Below are 10,928 nucleotides of genomic sequence, written 5' to 3'. Positions count from 1 at the left end.
GGGCTGTTTATTCAGCTCCACTTGTCTGTGTCTGTTTTGTGGCAGTTTTAAGCTATTTAGATTACTATTGCTTTGTAATAGATTTTAAAATCAGGTAGTGTAATGCCTCTAGCTTTGTTCTTTTTGCTCAAGATTTCTTTGGCCATTCATGGTCTTTTGTGGTTCCATACACATTTTAGGATTGTTTTTTCCATTTATGTTAAAAAAAGTCATTGGAATTTTGATAGGATTGTATTTGACTCTTAGATCACTTTGGACAGTATGGACATTTTAACAATATTAAATCTTCCAATTCTTTTTTTTTTGAGTCGAAGTCTTGCTTTGTCGCCAAGGTTGGAGTGCAGTGGCATGATCTTGGCTCACTGCAACCTCCACCTCCTGGGTTCAAGCAATTCTCTGCCTCAGCCTCCTGAGTACCTGGGATTACAGGCGCCTGCCACCACAGTGGGCTAATTTTTTGTATTTTTAGTAGAGACTCCGTTTCACCACCTTGGCCAGGCTGGTCTTGAACTCCTGACTTTGTGTAACACCTGCCTTGGCCTCCCAAAGTGCTGGGATTATAGACCTGAGCCACCGTGTGCGCCCGGCCTTAAATCTTCCAATTCTTCCACACAGAATATCTTTCTATTTATTTGTGTCTTCTTCAACTTCTTTCATTCATGTTTTATAGTTTTCAGTGTACAGATCTTTCATTAACTTGGTTAAATTTCCTTCTAAGTAATTTGGGGGGGAGGTGCCACTGTAAATGGGATTGTTTTCTTGATTTCTTTTTCAGATAGTTAATTGTTCTTATATAGAAATGCTACTGATTTTTGTATATTGATTTTGTATCCTGCAACATTATTGAATTTATTAGTTCTAATAGTTCTTTGGTAGAGTCTTTAGCATATTTTATATATGAGATCATGTTGTCTGCAAATAGAGACAATGTAACTTTTTCCTTTCCAGTTCAAATGCCTTTTATTTATTTCTCTCCTAGTTGCTCTAGCTAGAACATCCAGAACTATGTTTAATAGAAGTGGTAAGAGTAGACATCCTTGTCCTTTTATTGATCTTAGAGGAAAAGATCCCAACTTTTCACTGTAGAGTGTGATGTTAGTTCTGAGCTTTCTATATGTAGCCTTTATTGTATTGAGGTACATTCTTTCTATATCTCACCTATTGGGACTTTTCACCATGAAAAATTTGGAATTTTGTCCAGCGATTTTTCTGTATCTCTTGAGATGATCACATGGTTTTTGTCCTTCTTTCTTTTAATGTGGTGTATCACATTTATTTATTTAATTATGTGAAGCAATCTTTGTGTCCTAGGAATAAATCCCTCATTAGTCTTTAAACTGGAAAATCTTAGCTCACAGTTAAAGGTCAGAGGGACTGTCAGTAAATAGTCAGCGGCTCAGAAAGGATTTAAATTCAAGGTCGACTTCAATATTAGGGAAAGATTTCTCATTGCAGAAGGCTCTACTTTCCTGAAAGATTATAGGAACTACCAGGAAAACCTTGAGTCATGCTGGGGAATGCTAAATTTTCTTCCCTTCCCTTTTCCTTTGTTTCCATTTCCCTTCCCTTTCCTCCTTACCCCCAGTACATCCTCAGTCTCCCAGCATGTTCCTCTCTCCTTTGAAGCTCCTCTCCCTGAATTAGGTATTCACAGAGTTCATTTGAAAGAATTAATTAAATGTTACATAAAAGTTAAAACCAACAGAAAAGAGATGAGTAAAATACTCACCTCACCTGAATTTTTCAATGAAAAACCCAGAGCACAGTTTTCACGGAGTTTAGTAAGCAGATTTGCAAGGGTTCCAGGTCAGGGCAAATATTCAGGCATCACCATGTGCCCAGGACCCAGTAATGTACTCAGTCTATGTGCAACTGGTACTCAGTCTATGTGCAACTGGGTTGGGCAGTGAAAGTTGATTGAAGTGGGAAGAGCATCCTGTGTTGTTATAATAGAATATCACAGACTGGGTCATTTATAAATAAAAAAAAATATTTCTTACGGTTCTGGAGGCTGGGAAGTCCAAGGTCAAGGGGCTGCATCTGGTGAGGACCTTCTTGCTACTCATCCCATGGCAGAAGGCAGAAGGACAAGAGGGTTTGGAAGAGCAAGAGCTTGAGGGCTGAACTTGCTTTTATAACAATTCCACTCTCACAATAACTAATCTGCTCCCTCAATAATGGCACTAATCCATTCATGAGGGCAGGGTTTCATGACCGGATTATCACTTACTAAGGCCCCATCTCTTAACGCTTGCACATTGGAGGTTCAATTTCCAACACTTGAACTTTGGAGGACACATTCAAATCATGGAGGAAAAGGAGAAAAAAAGGAGAAAAAGAGAAAGGAGGGACAGAGGAGAGAAAGAAAAGGGAGAGAGAAAGAGACAGGAAAGATAAAGAATGATAGAGGGGAGACAAGCAGAGACAAAGATTGAATGAATTAGAGAAGAGGGAAAGGGGCCTGGGGTTTGCTTCTCTGTAAACGTGAGTTCAAGCTCTGTTCTAGCCTCACCAGCTTGCTGAATCTGATTTACTTCTCAACTATAGACTAGGGACCACACACAAACCCCAGAGAATTAAGGAATGCCAAGGGCGACTTGTAGAGCACAGAGCCAGGCCTGGCCCTCCACAGGCACTCAGTGAATACACATGCAAGTGGCATAGGGCCTGGCATCGCTCTGTCACCAAGAGATGCTATTCACTTGGGCTTAGAGGATGGAGTTCTCCTTCATGTCTTATCTCAGTCACAAGTGCTTCTGTTGAAAACTGCTCCTATTCTCCAACCACTCTTTCCTCTGGAACCATGGTGGTCCTTTGGGATCAGAGAGCACAGCTGCCACCACCAAGGAGCTGCAGTCACCACCACCAAGAAGCTGTAGCAACAGAGACTAGCGTGATGGTACTGTGAGGACCCAAGAAAACCCAACTGTGAGCCAGGAGCTTTCCTCCCTGAAGCTTTCAACACCAGGGAGTCGGTGGTCCCGGTCCCACAGGAACTGATTCACAGCCCTGTCATTTCAACTCATTCTTCGTGGACTCTCAGCATCTTTAGAATGACCTGAATGTTGTGGAGGGAGTCCAGAATCCCTACCCCTGGGCTCTGAGGCAATGCCTTGGGTTTTGCATTTTCCCTTTTCTAATAATGGCAATAACAACAACAACAACAACAAAAACCCCAGTTCAACCCACTCCCCTCCTAGCTCTCTCTTCCCTGGTATCTTCACTTGCACAGCTTAAAAACTATAAATAATAAGGCCCTTTTCCAAACATCCTTTGGTAATCTATGCCTGACCCTGAAAACAAGGCCACCATCATCCAGGTGGGAGCGGCCTGTGAGATTATAACCTCAGTCCTCTTTCCTAATAACCAGCTGCTGTGACCTACCTTGCCTGTGTGGCCCAATCCTTTGATTGACATGCTGATTGGGGTGGAGGGTGAAGAGTCTGCCATGTTACAACCATAGAAGGAGAGTGTGCGGTCCCCAGACCACTGCCTGGGGCAGAACATCTTTTCCTTGTGACTCACCCAGACTCATGAGGGTTCCAGCAATAACTGGACAGCAGGTAGGCCCTGGATGGCCAAGGAGGAGACAGGCTCTTCACACAGACACCCTCAGGGTGGATGCTGAAATCTGTGAGTAGGCTGGGGTGGGGGAGACGCCCACGTCAGAACACCTGGGAGACGCTATATTTAAAAGGGAACTTACCTGCTGCTTGTGTGGGTATGGCCTAATATTAAGATGTTTTATGACTCCAGATTAGCTCTGAAAGGGGAACTAGAGAGAGGCAGTGATTAATCCTCCCACGGAAGAGCATGGGATGGGGAGAGCAGATCTGATCACACAGTGGCTTCTCCATGGACCCCAACATATCCCTCCATGTAGATAGAGAGGGGTCAGAGCAGCAGTGCAGGGTCTGTCCAACCACTGAGGAGCCTGGTTGCACCCTGAAAGTTCAACAGAGGGCCTTTCTGGCACTGGTTTGTGTTGCTGGGAGGAGTGCAAAATGCACAGGACCCAGGGCCTACCCTTGGGGTGGAGTAGGTGAACAGCACAGGCAGGTGACATTATCATATGAGACAGACCAGAAATGTATCCCAGGAGGTAGAGCCTGTGTGCTGGGAGCCATGGGGGAGCCTACATCCCTCTCTCAGGGCTCTCCCCACGGGGACCTCGGAAGCTGCTTGTCATATGCAGTGGCATAAGAAAGAGTCACATCAAGACCTAGTCCATGACATTCCTCAGGGGCCCCTGAGTGGATTTCACAAGGAAAAGCTCTTTCAAAGCCCAGCCCTAAGCACATGTGTTTCTCCCAAGGAAGGGGCACGCTTCAGCCCTGATCTTGTTTCCCTTGTTCTTGGCCCAGAGAGCTTGGCCTCCGTTGGGGACTCAACTGTGTGAACTGTTGAAGTCCCATGGCCCACAGGGTACTTTCTAACCCCTCCCGGCCCAGCCTGCTCCTGGGTCCTCTTGGCCCTGACCCCTTGTACATTCACATTTCCAGTTTTCAGTTTTCCGGTGCAGTGTGTGTCTTCCTGTGCACCACTTTGGGTCTGCGGTGGAAGGAGATAGAGGGTGACGGTATGCACATCCGTCTGTCTTTTCTAGTCGGAGGTGTCCTAGTGTCTCCATTCATTGGACTCTCAGTGTCCCCAGATGAAGTCTTGTTTCAAAGTCCTCCAGGAGAAGATACAAGCAGGGTCAGTTGCCGCAGATACACAGTTATGAAAAGAGCCCACCTGGCCAGCAGGGGATGGGTCAGTGGGGCTCCTCGTGCACTAGAACACTCTGTAAGCTTCAATGCAACTGCTTAAAAATGCAAAGCAGTTTTTATGGGTTGGCTGGTTTGCATATTGGGTGCATGTGTCTGTGGTAAAAGTCTAAAGCCACGCGTTTCCTGGTGATTAAGAACACAGGCTCTGATGTTCTATAGCCTGGATTGGAACTCTGGCTGCTTAGCTGTGTGGCCTTCAAGTTACTTAATGTCTTGGTGCCTCCATGCCCTCATCTGTAAAATGAGGATAACGATGACCATTTCATGGGGGACGAGGGGACTGTGAGAACTGAAAGCTACAGTCCCTGAAAGATTACTTAGAGTGGGGGTAGCAAGAAGGAAGACAGCAACATATTCAGCTGTTATTATTGTTACTCTTATCATATATGGCCACAATGAACATAATGTGCAATAACAGTTACCTCTGGGGGGCGGGCAGAGAAAGGGAGATGGGACTTCAGAGAGAAACACAGGAACTGTCCATTTTATTGTTGGTGATTCCTGTTTTCCTAGATGCTGAAGTAAATATGCATCCCACTAAGATTTGGTAAACCTGAGTGGTAGGGATATGTTTATCTTATTTATTTTCATATCCGTGTTTGAGATACCTTATATCAGAAAAATAAAGTGGGGGGTAAAAAAAAAAGGAAACGGAAAAGAACAAAAACCCCAAACCATTGCACTGGTCTTGAAGCTCTTATAGGTAGGTCTAAGACGGAAAGAAGTGGAAGGGGTGGTCGTGGAAACTCCTCCCAAAGACAGGCTCCTCCCAGCCAACCAATCAGATGAGCAGCAGCCCGACTGGTCACGCCCTCCTGTGTGATGTCACGGCTGCCCAGGCCGTCTCCCTGGCCTTGCTGGAGGACACCTGGAGGGCACCCAGAGACGTGGCATCCACCTCTCAGGGTAGGGGGGCCGTTGCCCAAGGGTCCTGCCTGATTGTATCCCAGACTCCTCCGGCGGCCTTAGGGATAATGGGATTCCTTTACCCCTCCCCTGAAACCCACAGCTTTCTTCAGGGAAGTGATAGGGGAAACCACACACATGCAAATTTCGAGTATTTAGAATCACCTTGGTCCTGCCTCGGAGGGAGGGAGAGACCTTTCTTAGTGTGTTTTCTAGTGGGCCGGTGCAGCTCTGTGCTGGTGAAATGCAGGGACCCACAGGGGACGAGAACAAATAACCATCCATGAGGCTTGGGTGGGAGGCGGGGGTGGCCATAGGGATGTGAGGGTGAAGAGCAGGGATGGCACGTGGGGCAGTGGGGCCTAGGGGAGAGCGGTGTCCCAGGTTCGTCTGAATCAGCTCTGTGGATGACAGAGTATGACCACCTTGAGCTGACATGTGGAGCTGCTAAGGTCTCAACATTTGTGTCCTCCGGAATCCATATGTTGAAACCTAATCTCCAATGCAATCGTTTCAACAGGTAGAGCCCTTGGGAGGTGATTAGGTCATGAGGGCTCTGGGGTTAGAGATAAGATCAGTGCTCTTATAAAGGAGGCCTGGGGAGCATGTTCACCCTCTGCCAGGTGAGGACACATGGATGGTGCTGTCCCTGAGAGGTGGACTCTCAGCACATGCTGAATCGGCTGACACTTTGGTCTTGTACTTCCCAGACTCCAGAACTGTGAACTTATAACTTCGAATCTTTATAAGTTACTCATTTGAAGGTATTTTGTTATAGTGACTGGGACTAAGAAGCTCACTCTCTCAGGTGCTGACCTAAACGCAGTCTAAGCACGAGGTTGTTCCTTCTTCCTGTCACCCCATAAGGCACCCTCCCTTACCAGCTCCTCCCTTGTTCAGATGAAGGTAGAAAGGTTTAGAGGTTAAGTCTGTTGCCTTGGAGGCTCCACAGGTCTATATTGTTTCCCAGTGAACACGGGGTTGAGTTTCTTGGTTTACTTTGGAGGAAAGTGTGTGCTCAGAGTGGATTGTTCCAGATGGACCAGGTCACTTGGGTCACACTGTGACTGCCAACCATCTCCCCCAGCCCCACTCCTCCTTCCCTGCCTCCAAGGCATGTGCAGGGACTAACCCTGTCCAAACTCGCACTCCCTCCTGTGAGCATCCCTGCAGAGGAAGGCCCAGCAGAATCCTCTGAACACCTCCAAACTCTTGGTCTCCCAGCTCTTGCAGCAGCGCTTGGTTTACATTGAAATTATCTCTAGGTTGAAAGACAGGAATTCCCTTTTTGTCTTTCTTCAGACACAGAAGTCCAAGCCTCCCTCCCCAACTATGGACCCCACAGATTACTCCCTGCAGGCATCAGGTGATTGTTCAGTGAATACACACAGGGAGCAGAGAACCCAGAAGTGTGGGGAAGACCAGGAGATGTCCACATGTGGGGCCGTGCCTTAAAGAATAAACAATACCTGACTGTCATTGAAATGCTATTTATTTGCTTGACCCAGAGGTGTTTTTGAATACTCATCTAAACGAGGCAGTGCATTAGGCACTGAACCTCAACAGTTCCAGTCTCCCTGAGTGTTTGATCAGTGACCCCTACGTGAGAAAGACAGTTTAGGGAAGAAAAACAGATAAGTGAAACTAACAAATTACTGAGTTTTACTGTCCAACCTTATTTCTGAAAAGACACTGCTGCCCCACGTGCCAAGGGTGTTTTCCATCTGTAGAAGCAGGTCACACACCTGTGGACCCTCACCCACATTCAAGGCAGTGAGTGCTGAGGCACGACAGAGCCATTCTCCACGCGGATGCTGCTGTAGGAGGGGTTTGCAGGACTCCTGCCTTCAGCCCTACAGCCCCGTGGCCCCCATGACACCACAGACCAGAGCATTCAGGACCTTTCCTTAGAGTCTGGAACAATGAGCTCTGAGGGTCCCCCTTGAAAGAAGACCAGCCTTCTCCACTTCCCCAAGCAGAGCCAGTCACAGGGAGAGAAAACAGCATTTCTGATGACCAAGTCATGCCACCCTTGGGAGATGGGGAAAGGCCATGATTGAATGAGGTGAGAGACATGATCACCTCAGCCACAAAACTTAATGGGTGCCCATTTCACACTCACTAGGATGGTTCTGATTAAAAAAATAACACCAGCAAAAAAACATAACAAATGTTGGTGAGGATATGAGAAATGGAAACCCTTGTACATTGCTATGGGAATGTAAAATGATGGGGTTGCTGTGGAAAACAGTATGGCGACTCCATCTTCTTCTTCCTTCTTCCTCCTCCTCCTTCTCCTCCTTCTTCTTCTTCCTCTTCCTGCCCCTTCCCCTCCCTCTCCCTCTCCCCCTCCCTTCCTCCTCCTCCTTTTCTTCTTCTCCTCCTCCTCCTCCTCCTTCTTCTTCTTCTTCTTCCTCTTCCTCTTCCTCTTCTTTCTTCTTTCTTCTTTCTTCTTCTTCTTCTTCCTTCCTTTTTGACAGGTTCACACTCTGTTGCCCAGGCTGGAGTACAATAACGTAACCACAGCTCACTGCTGTCTCAATCTCCTGGGCTTAAGGAGGAGGAAGCTTTCTCCCTCTTCAGCCTCCAAAGTAGCTGGAACCACAGGTGTATGCCACCATGCCCAGCTAATTTTTAAGACTTTTTGTAGAGATGGGATCCTGCTGTGTCACCCAGGCGGATCTCGAACTCCTGGGCTCAAGTGATCTACCTGCCTTGGCCTCCCAAAGGGCTGGGATTACAGGCATGAACCAGTGCACCCAGCTAGTATGACCCTTCTTGGAAAAATTAAACAATACTATATGAGACAACAATTCCGCTTCTGTGTATGTACTCTAAAGAACTGAAAGCAGGGACCCCTGCAGGTATTTCTACACTAATGTTCATGGCAGCATTATTCACAACAGCCAAAAAGTAGAAATAACCCAAATGTCCATTGATGGATAAACTGATGAACAAAATACGGTATATCCATATAATGGAATATTATTCAGACTTAAAAAAGAAGGAAACTTTCATCCACACTGCAACATGGATGAACCTTGAAAACACTATGCTGAATAAGCCAGACCCAAAAGGGCAAGTGCTGTATGATTCCACTTATATGAGGTCTTTAGAGCAGCCACATTCATAAAGACAGAAAGAAGAATGATGGTTGCCAGAAACTGAGGATAACTGGGAAATAGGAGTTACTGTTTAATGGGTACAGAGTTTAAATTTGAGAAGATAAAAATGTTCTGGAGATGGATGGTGGTGATGGCTCTACAACAATGTGAGTGTGTTAATGGCACTGGCCACACACTTCAAATGGATGAAATGGTAAATTTTATGTTTATTCTACCAAAATAAAAAAAAATTTAAGGGGGTTCCAAAAATCTCAGTAATCAAGATAGATAATATTTTTATTTCATTTTTATTTCTTTTTTGAGTCAGGGTCTCATTCTGTCGCCCAGCCTGGGGTGCAGTGGTGCAATCATGGCTCACTGCAGCCTTGAACTCCTGGGAACAAGTGATCCTCCCACCTTAGCCTCCTGCATAGCTAGGACTACAGGTGCGTGCCACCACCCTTAGCTAATTTCTAAAAACTTTTTGTAGAGATTGGGTCTTGCTATGCTGCCCCTATGCTGGTCTTGAATTGCTGGCTGCAAGCGATCCTCCTGCGTTGGCCTCCCAAAGTGTTGGGATTAAAGGACTGAGCCACCTTGCCCAGCCAAGATAGATACTATTTTAATGCTATATATATAATCAAAATGAATGCAATAAATTCCATGATGGCAAAATAGCAACATTTTAAAAGAAGAGGATCTGTATTTCTGAACTTTTCTTTTGCTGCAGGCTCTAACATGGCTTGGCCTACCATTGACCGGCAGTTACCTCTCTTTGAGAATGTATGTGCTGGTCACAACACAGGTATGATTTCTCAACCGTATGGTCATATGACCAGCCTGCAAGGCAGGAATTATTACAGATAAGTAAACTGAGGCTCCTGGAGATTAAGTCATTTGCCCAAGGCCAAACCATGGCCCTTGGCCTCTGCAAAGCTGCCTCCCAGCTGTACACACAGCTGGGTAAAAGACGGCCCCAGGCTCAAGACTAGAGATTTGATCGGTCTCTTCCAGTTAAAAATGCCTAAGCAAATCAGAGGCTAAGGTGGAGATTTCAATCATGTAACTGCTATCTTGTGAGCCTGTAATAGCCGGGGATTGCATGGGTTTTTCTCCTGTGGTTTTTGCTTAACCTCTTTTTTAATTTCATTGTTCCTTTAACGACGTGATTCTTTTGGCTCTCTAATCTGTCCTAATAAATGCTGTAATTACAAGTTTCCCTGACCATGCTGTGCAGCAGGCGAGCTCCCTCCCTGGCTCCTGGGAAACTGAACTGGAGAAGGATCTTGGCAGGGAACTGCTGCATCCACGAGGCCGCAGTTACCACCCGCCTCTCAGTCAAGTTCAGCTCTTTCAAGCCAGGACCTTGTCTGTCTTGTTCACAGTAGTATCTCCCAAATCTGCCTGGTGCCTGGTACATAGAAGGGGCTTAATAAATCTCTGTTGAATGAATAAATGAAAAAAATAGAAGTCTAACTAGCATAGAACCCTTGGAAAAGTACATGCAACCTATATAGCATCTTTTCTTCAACCTTTCACCTCATGTGGTGGTTGGCGTTCACTAAGGATATTTGTAGAATGAAATAAAAAAGCATACAGGTGTTGTGTTGCATTGTTTAATGTGCTTATACATATACACACAAACATATATATGTGTATGTATATGTATACACATATATATAATTGTATGTATATATACACCTCTTCAGTCGAGAAGAGCACAGCAGAATACACATTATTTTATCCCAAAGGGGATAAAAATACTCATTTGTCATCTAATCCTTAGACATAAGGTGTATTTGCATTTGGTGTGTTCACTAAGATTCACTGAGGCCTCAGACATCCTGCTCATGGGACAAATGAGCTTGTCTGGAGCTCGTGAGTTGGTTCGTGATTTGAAGCCTTTGACCTCTTTTTCAGGCCATTCCTTGTACAAGCTGTTTCTGTGTTTAGGCAGAGTGTGTTCTCCATGGCGGCTTCCCCACTGTGACCTCCAGTCTGTGGTCCTTCGTATTCCTCTGAAAAATGAAGTGTTCTGGGACTAAAGATCACCCATGGTAGATAGGGGCACTGGAGAGGATGACGGGAAGAGCTCATCTGTGTGGGTTGGGAATCTGTTCTGCTGCCTGGTCCTGCCCTCCCTCCT

Source organism: Trachypithecus francoisi, unplaced genomic scaffold, assembly GCF_009764315.1.
Source record: "Trachypithecus francoisi isolate TF-2019V2 unplaced genomic scaffold, Tfra_2.0 Lachesis_group14, whole genome shotgun sequence".
In the NCBI taxonomy this organism is placed as follows: Eukaryota; Metazoa; Chordata; class Mammalia; order Primates; family Cercopithecidae; genus Trachypithecus; species Trachypithecus francoisi.
This window is presented reverse-complemented; position numbering follows the sequence as displayed.